This window comes from Cyprinodon tularosa, unplaced genomic scaffold (genome assembly GCF_016077235.1).
Source record: "Cyprinodon tularosa strain WSP-4 unplaced genomic scaffold, ASM1607723v1 ctg551, whole genome shotgun sequence".
Classification (NCBI taxonomy): Eukaryota; Metazoa; Chordata; class Actinopteri; order Cyprinodontiformes; family Cyprinodontidae; genus Cyprinodon; species Cyprinodon tularosa.
In genome coordinates this window covers 1,656,363-1,666,155 of record NW_024039287.1, presented here as the reverse complement: position 1 = coordinate 1,666,155, position 9,793 = coordinate 1,656,363, and positions in this window count along the sequence as shown.

Below are 9,793 nucleotides of genomic sequence, written 5' to 3'. Positions count from 1 at the left end.
TCAGGTATGTTTTAAGTAAAATACATTATCGGGCTGAAAGCACATGATGCAGTGACCCAGAGACTGAAATACGTAGGCTCAAAGAAATGTTCTAAATACACTACCGTTCAAAAGTTTGGGGTCACATTGAAATGTCCTTATTTTTGAAGGAAAAGCACTGTACTTTTCAATGAAGATAACTTTAAACTAGTCTAACTTTAAAGAAATACACTCTGTACATTGCTAATGTGGTAAATAACTATTCCAGCTGCAAATGTCTGGTTTTTGGTGCAATATCTACATAGGTGTATAGGTGTGTTTACTCATTAGCTCAGAAGGCTAATTGATAATTAGAAAACCCTTGTGCAATCATGTTCACACATCTGAAAACAGTTTAGCTCATTACAGAAGCTACAAAACTCACCTTCCTTTGAGCAGATTGAGTTTCTGGAGCATCACATTTGTGGGGTCAATTAAATGCTTTTGAGAACTTTCATCTGAAACTCGACAGTCTATTCTTGTTCTTAGAAATGAAGGCTATTCCATACGAGAAATGACTAAGAAATTGAAGATTTCCTACAACGGAGTGTACTACTCCCTTCAGAGGACAGCACAAACAGGAGGCTCTAACCAGAGTAGAAAAAGAAGTGGGAGGCCGCGTTGCACAACTGAGCAAGAAGATAAGTACATTAGAGTCTCTAGTTTGAGAAACAGATGCCTCACAGGTCCCCAACTGGCATCTTCATTAAATAGTACCCACAAAACACCAGTGTCAACATCTACAGCAGGGATGTCAAACTGGTTCCAGAAAGGGCCGTGTGGCTGCAGGTCTTGTTTCCAACCAAGCAATAGCACACCAGACTCAATTCATCTCATCAAGTCATTGTGTTCAGATTGAACTCACTTAATGAGATGACTGGAGTCTGGTTTGCTACTGCTTGGTTGGAAAGAAAACCTGCAGCCACACGGCCCTTTCTGGAACCAGTTTGACATCCCTGATCTACAGTGAAGAGGCGGCTGTGGGATTCTGGGCTTCAGGGCAGAGTGGTGAAGAAAAAGCCATATCTGAGACTGCCCAATAAAAGAAAAAGATTAAGATAGGCAAAAGAACACAGACATTGGATGGAGGAAGACTGGAAAAAAGTGTTGTGGACGGATTAATCCAAATTTGAGATGTATGGATCACAAAGAAGAACGTTTGTGAGACGCAGAACAAATGAAAAGATGCTGGAAGAATGCCTGACACCATCTGTTAGGCATGGTGGAGGTAATGTGATGGTCTGGGGTTGCTTTGGTGCTGGTAAGGTGGGAGATTTGTCCAGGGTCACTCCATTTTGCAACGCCATGCCATACCCAGTGGACAGCGCTTGATTGGAGCCAATTTCATCCTACAACAGGACAATGACCCTAAACACACCTCCAAACTGTGCAAGAACTATTAAGAGCAGAAGGAGGCAGCTGGTATTCTATCGGTAATGGAGTGGCCAGCACAGTCACCAGATCTGAACCCCAATGAGCTGTTGTGGGAGCAGCTTGACCATATGGTACGCAAGAAGCGCCCATCCAACCAATCCAACTTGTGGGAGCTGCTTCTGGAAGAGTGGGGTGCAATTTCTCCAGATTACCTCAACAAATTAACAGCTAGAAAGCCAAAGGTCTGCAATGCTGTAATTGCTGCAAATGGAGACAAAAGCAAAGTTTGATGTAAAAAAAATCTTATTTCAAATACAAATCATAATATCTAACTTTGTCAATGTCTTGACTCTATTTTCTATTAATTTCACAATGTATGGTGGTAAATAAGTGTGACTTTTCAGGAAAACAAAAAATTCTTTGGGTGACCCCAAACCTTTGATAGTGTATGTCTAAATATTTTTCAGCAACACTGCAAATGCTTGACATGAGCTTAGCTGTAGCTTTAAGTTTGCTCCTTGTCTTATTTTTAAGCTGCTGTAGCCTCCAGTTCTGCTTCGTCTAAAGAAATGAGGCAGAACTTGATGACAACACCATGTTTATGTGGAAAAATGTGTTTATTTATTAATAATATAACAAGAAAAAAGTCAAATTAAGATTTGCTTTACTTCACATTTAGGGGTATGAGTCTGGGTTGCTGCTGCTGGAATATGGAATCAAAGCAGAGAGATTACATCTTTACAGCGTTACATGATAATCCAGGCTTTGTTAATTTGTTGTATCAGCTGGACTTTTAAGGCTAAAGAATATTCAGCACTCAGTTTCTATTTTAAATTAAAATATCACACTACTTATAAAACCAGTTTGCAACCACAGCGATCATCTCATCACAAGACAGACCAGCTTGTGGCACGCAAACCACTACTCACTTCCTAAAAGCTAAGTTTGACCCAGGAATCACAGCACTGCATGCCTATATGGATATGTGGTAATAACAGTGACATACTAAGCAATAAAAGTCATAAAACACATGACAGCACGCTTCATAACAATACAGTTACTCTAGGTCAAACAAAAATACTACTATAGCTCTACTATACTAGCTGTTTCACATGCAAAGATTAAATAATAATTAGGGCTGAAACAATTAATCAGATTAATCGTGATTAGTCGATTATTGAAATCGTCAACTAATGTATTAATCGAATAATCGTTAACCGGAGTATAGATTCTTTAAAACATGCTTTTAGCTGACAGAGCGATCCACTTTGAGCAGTAATTATATTAAAATTGTAAGAAAATAAATAAACATTTTGCATTTAAGATAAAAAAACAAAACATTTTTGTCTGTCAATATGCTCTATCCAAAACTCCTCAAGTTGAAAAGTTTTAGTTTAACCCGGTTTAATTTAATAAAAAATCTTCTTTGGGGAACCTTTGGCTATCCGATTATTAATCGATTAATTAAAAAAATTAATCAGATTAATCAATTCACTAAATAATCGTTAGTTGCAGCCCTAATAGAAATAGATGAATGAACTTAGAATGATGAGAGGAATTGACTATTCTAGGGAAGACTGAATTTTCTTAGAATATTTTTTAACATTGTGTTCGTGGTAAAACGCTCATGTCCCAAATGACTTAAAACATATTACTAAAACATATTGTTTTTTTGTCTTTTTTTTTTTTTTTTACATATTTAATATGGATTTGAAAATACCCCAAAAATCAGATCATATAAACAGAATCTAAAAGAAAAGAAAATGACTTCTAATCACATGCTTTTTAGAAGATAGGTAATAGAATAATTCAGATAATTAAACATTTATTCTAATTTTTAATCGTCTATAATTAGACTCGTCTTACGTTGGCCCTGCGATGGACTGGCGACCTTTCCAGGATGTACCCCGCCTCTCTCCTGCTGACCGCTGGAGATGGGCACCAGCACCCCCAAAACCCCGCTTTAGATAAGCGTGATGGAAAATGGATGAACAGATATTACGTTGAGCACCCATGATGATAAATCGGTCCCTTATATATCCCATTAAAAGTTCAGATGTTTAGTTTAGCTCAAAATTGATTAAGAATTTTGAATTAACAATTGAATGAAATGAAAACGTGTGTACAGCCGCAGAGCAACGTTTCCCTTTGATAGAAAACCCACTTTTGTTTTTTTTACTACAACAAGGTAAAATTTACAGGCTAACGATGGAACTAACGACCCATTCATCGGTTACCATTGCATGTTTCCAAGCGATACAAGGCGTTGTCTATATAAGACTTAACTCACTGCGGATCCAGACATTTGAATTGAGAAAGCTTCCTGGAGAGGTGGCGAAACGTCTTCAAATCTTGAAAACCAAGTCCAGTGGATATTTGTTTTTTTGTTTTTTTAATTTTTACGGAATGACTTTGACCTGGATGACTGAGAACCTTCATCAGCATAAAATTTACTTGTTTTTTTATGAATTGAAAATAAAATGAGAGATCAATATACTGTATGAACACTTTGTCCAAATGACATCCTAACTGCTACATTATATTTAAAAACGACTTTCATAAATGGGCTTAAGCAACTCTAATGCTGAAAGACAATAAAAATTATCCTTTATAGGCTCATGGGTAAATGGTTAACGCTGTTCTCCTGATGAATTTTGTAAAAGGATAACATTTATTTTTAGAGCAAGGACTCCCTTTTAAAATATGTCCATGATAAAAGCATATATTTCTACTAAATTCAAATTACTGTCCTGTCCTTAGAAATCTTGTAAAGTTTTTTCGTGTTTGCATAACTAGCAGTCAAAGGCCGACTTCATTTACGTCAAAATGCAACCATCAGCAACTTCTAGTCCTTACAAATATCAAACATGGTCATGCTTTCACAGAGAAAAGCCAAAATAGAAGGAAACCATGGGACTGTCACTCTTTCATATTTTTTACTTCTGTTTTTTTTTTTCCTTTCTATAACTTTCACGAGAAAGCTGAATGTTACGATGAAGAGCGACAAATTCCTCATTTCTGAATTATTATAGGAAAAGAGCAGAGTTAGCAACATGATTAAAACCCTCCAGTTTTACACTGGGTTTGCTGTACTTCGCACAACTTTTATTCCCTAAAATACAACTGATATTTAAAAAAATACCTTTTTGTTTGTTCTATGGCTGTTTGCATATGTCTTTAGGGTAATTCATAAAATGTGTGGATTTATGACACTTGCTGATTCCTTAGGTAGAGAAGCCTGTCAATAACTATTTGATCAAATTAAGCTTAAAGAACTTAAAATCTACCATAGGACACTTTAATAAGAATTACAATATTAAATACATAGTGCTTGTTTAACCTTATAATGAGCTCCTATTTTGAGTTGAATAAAATGTGAATTATATCTTATTGCAGAGTTTGCAGGGTCATTTTTGTCAAGTTAAAGTCAAGATAAATATCTTCCAAGTTTTTCCCTTAATGTTTTGTTAGAGATGCTGAATCCAGGAGGATAGAGATGCCGTCCCTCAGAGATGAGTTAATTAGATTAAATTCTAAAATGTTACAGAATCTAGGGCTGAAACAATTAATCTTAAATAATTAATTATTAAAATAATCATCAATTAATTCATTAATCGTAAACTGTAGTATAAAGGCTCTAGAATATGCATTCAGATAACAGGGCGACCCCCTTAGAGCAGTAATTAAACCAAAATTGTGATAAAATATTTTGCATTTCAGATTTTAAAAAATGTATCCTTTCTATATGCTCGACAAGTTGAAAAGTTTTAGTTTCACCTGGTTTAATTCTGTATAAAATCTTCTTTAAGGATCCTTTCGCTATTTGATCATTAATCGATTAATCGAAAAAATTATTTGACACAATAAATGATTATCAAAATAATCTTTAGTTGCAGCCCTTACTGAATCTCTCTTTAAGTTAAACTGTCTTTTAAGGTTTGTCTTCTAAGCTTGAAAAAAAGGAAAAACTTTGTAGCATTTCCATAATACGTTCTTTGAGTGTAAAAGAAGCATTTAAACAAATTTTACAAAACACTTGCATGGATGCTCTCTAGGTTTAATGTTCTCCATATTCTCATTTATGTCACAGCATCCTGTTGGATGTTTATATATATATATATATATATATTTTTTTTTTTTCTTTTTTTTTTTTTTCTCCATGTTGCATCTTTTTTTTACATTTTCTGTAATTTTAAATTCTGATTTTAAAGGTTTGCATTAGGGGACATCTAGCAGGATTTGGCGTTTAAGTACCTTTGTTTGGTAATGCATATAAACAATTAGCATTAAAGGTATAGTGGAGGATATTTGAAAAGACACTCCCTCTCCACTTGAATAAAGAAAATGCAAATGCACAACCTTGTTTTCGTACAAGCTTACTTTCCAAAAGAAGATTTGCTATTTTGGCTCTAGAATATGGTAAGTAAAAATGGGGACGAGCACGAAGGACAGCCTTACCTATAAATATCACAGGAATGATCAAAATTAGGAGGACCACTTATTTTGATGATCCACCCGGAAAAAGAAAATCATCCACTATACCTTTAAGTACCATTGTTTGGTAATGCATATAAAATATTAGCATTAATTTATTTATTGGAAAGTTTTGCAGAAATAATATCTTAGTAATGAAAACTGGAGATCTAGTAATGAGAAAAAAATCTATGTTTTAAGGTTGCTAAACCCAGCTGACCTGTTTCTGGGACTGGAGACAGATCTTTCAGGTCCAGGTGAAAGCAGACTGAAGTTAGTAAAAGCTTACAATCTGTTTTAAGAGCAAGGACCACCTTTTAAAGTGAATCTATCAATTTAAACGAATAGCATGTCCTCAGAAGTCATAGAAAACATATGCGTTTGTTTCACGTGTGTTTTCAGGAAAAAGGCCAACATTTTTTTTTTTATTCCCACTTTTTGGAATGAAAATTCAAAATAAAATGAAACCACAAGGCTGTCTTTATAAAAACCTCAACATCTGTCTTTTTACTAAATAGAAAGTCAAGATATTGTAATTGTCTCCTCTCTGAAAGCTTTCTGGAGTAAAATTAGAGTTAAAAAGTTCAAGTTTTACCGTTTGTGACCAGAGGTTCTGCTTGTTTTTCCCTCAAAGGAAGTGAGCTGAAAATCACGCTTAGCTGATTGATTCAGTGGAAAGAAATCAATGATCTGACATCATCAAACACAGTTAAACAGAAGCCAGATAATGTTTAAGGGTTCACCAGTTCACCCTGAGACCCAGTAAGTTACTAAAGCTCTGTCTTTTACTGTCAGTGCACAAACTAACTGTGCTAAAGTACTTTTAACAATTAAAGTTTTCATTGTTTTGAATAATGGGGGTGAGAGGGAGCTATACTCTGCACAGGATGCAAACCCTTCCCAACGTAAATAAATAAAGCTGCATAACAACAAAGAACAATAAGTATAAAACAAATATGAATAAGCAGGTTGAAAAATTGAGTGCAGAGGACACAGATGTTCACCTTTCAGAGGGAGACAAACAGCTGGAGATGTGGTGACTTTTATATAGTTGGAAAGACTTACACCTTTTTGATGCAATCAAACTCATGATTTAGTTTTATTAAGAATGGGGAAAAACATCTTTATGTGCAAAACATCCCATAAGTAGCAGACAAGAAAGATGTCTATAAACGGAGAGGCTGAACACAAACCCACCAAACGCTTTTCCAGGTTTTTAACTGGTGTAGATTCTCAGTCATCAGGGTCATAGTCATTTCAAAAAAATTAAATTAAAAACAATCTACTGGACTTTATTTCCGAGTTTGAAGACGTTTTGCTTACCATCCAGGAAGCTTTTTCAATTCAAACTGTCAGGAATTGAATTGACTTCCGTGTTTTATACTGCAGCCCATCAAAAGTCTGTTTGAATTTTCATGTTTTCAAAACCAAACCAGGTATTTATGGGCTACTGTATAAAACCTGGAACTCAACGCTATTCCTCACATTTCGAATTGAAAAAAGCTTCCTAGATGGGAAGTGAAACGTCTTCAAACTTGGAAACAAAGTCCAGCGGATTTTTTTTTAATAAAACATTTTTGGAACAGGTTGTTAACTGTTACATTAATTAGAAAACAGTGTATTGCTTTCTCTTAAAGTACATTGTGATTTGTTTGTGATCTTTTTAGCATAAAAGCAAGACTAGAAAACACCTAATTTTGTTGTCAAGTGATGCAAAAAGTTGTAAAACAGCTTTGGTCAGGCAGTGTAAATCAGCCCATCATCATCATCATCATCATCATCATCATCATCATCATCATCATCATCATCGTCATCATCATCATCATCATCATCATCACTGGTTTAGGATCCAACTATGGAGGATTAATTGCCCCCCAAAATAAAAAACAAACAAACAAATAAATGTAGGTAGAAGTTAAATTATAGCTTCTTTATTTTTTCACCTTTGTAATAATTACCTTATCTATTTCTTGTCCCTTATAATCTTCTACTTTATTTATTTATTTCTTACTTTTTAAGCATTTATTTATGTGTATGATATAATATTCTTATCTGTTTTATTCTTATTTTGTATTTTTTTTAAATAAATACAGAAATACATAAATGCTCAATAAATAAATAAGCATACAATTAATTGCCCCCAAAAATACAATAAACAAATAAATGTAAGTAGAAATTAAATTATAGCTTCTTTATTTATTCGCCTTTGTAATAATTACCTTATCTATTTATTGTCCCTTATAATCTTTAACTTTTTTATTTATTATTTTTTAAAGTATTTATTTATGTGCATATATTTTTGTCTGTTTTATTCTTACTTTGTTTTTTTTTTTAAATAAATACAGAAATAAATACTCAATAAATAAGCATACAATTATTTGCCCCCAAAAATACAATAAACAAATAAATGTAGGTACAAATTAAATTATAGCTTCTTTATTTATTTGTCTTTGTAATAATTCCCTTATCTATTTATTGTACCTTATAACCTTCAACTTTATTTATTTATTACTTACTTTTTAAGCATTTATGTGCATGCTTTAATATTTTTATCTGTTTTATTCTTCCTTTGGATTTTTTTTTTTACCCTCTTTATTTCTTCCATGCTATTTATTTCTGCCTGTCGTACATTTCTGTATGAATTTCTGCCTCACTATACAAACGAGGGGTGTGTCTTAGAGTCAATTTATGACACTTATGACATATGACAGAGTTGGTCCTCCATACAGACCTTTTACTTGATGTTAGAAAATTACCTTCATACAGAACCAGTTGATGTAATTTACTTTCCTGTCTGTGTGTTTTAACAGTTTTTCTTAACCTCATTCTATAACTGGATTCATCTTCCTGCAGAAACAGTGTTAATATCTGATTATCCACTTACTGCAGCCTCCTGTTGTTGGATAACCTTTGTTATATTTCCACACAGAGCGCTTCCTTTCCCTCCTCCCTGATAAAAGACGCACCAATCCTCTGTACCAAAACAAAATGCAGGTTAATTTGGGTGTTTCTTTTACATATTTGAAAATATAACTTGAAAAACAGAACAGGGTCTTACTAAACGATCAGCCCTTCATTGATGCTCGTCGCATCAGTCGGTTTATGAGGCGCAGTCCCGTTTCCCATCCCTCCCCACTCATTGCATGCGATCCCCTGCAGCGTCCCCCATTGTCAAAGCAGTGTAAATATTGTTCCTGGATCTGAAGCAGACAGGACGGTGCTTGGGGCGGTGCGTTTCCAGGTTCAAAAGAAGATGAACCAACCAGAACACTTTGGGTAACAAGGTTATCAGGTTCTTTAGCAGTTTACGTAGAGCATTAGAGATAAAGGGAAAGCCGTTTCTGATGGAAATTCGGAAAGTAGTCCGCGCGCGCCACCTTGTGGCAATCTTTGGTACTACCGCCTGTCTAATAGGTCATATGGTTCAGTATTCTGACTAGTGGAAGGAGGCCATGGAAGCAAATCGTTACCATATTTCAGAAATGCGTTTTAAGTTTAAGAATGTAGCTGCATTGTTTGACCCAATGAAATTAGTAATCATCCCATTTGCATTTTTAAACTGTAGCATCTACTTGTAAACAAGGTGTGTACTTTTGACACCACTGCACAAACTTAGATATTTTGCCCCCTAGTATGCCCTGTGTATCTGAGCATTTATTTCTGCATATTGAACATTGGTTTGTCCTTCAGATAATATTTTCAATCTAAGGATCTAGATACAGAGAAAATTGCAACCTGGTTTGTGACAGATTGTTACAAGTGACACAATCTTAAAACCCTGACCAATACAGACATTTCCCATCTCGTCTAAGGTTTTTAACATGGAAACATTTGGAGGCACAGAATTTTTTTTATTTTAGAGTAAAGTGTTCACAAATGCGATCGGAGCAAAAAAAAAAAAAAAAAAAAGCTGCTCAAGTCACATTCG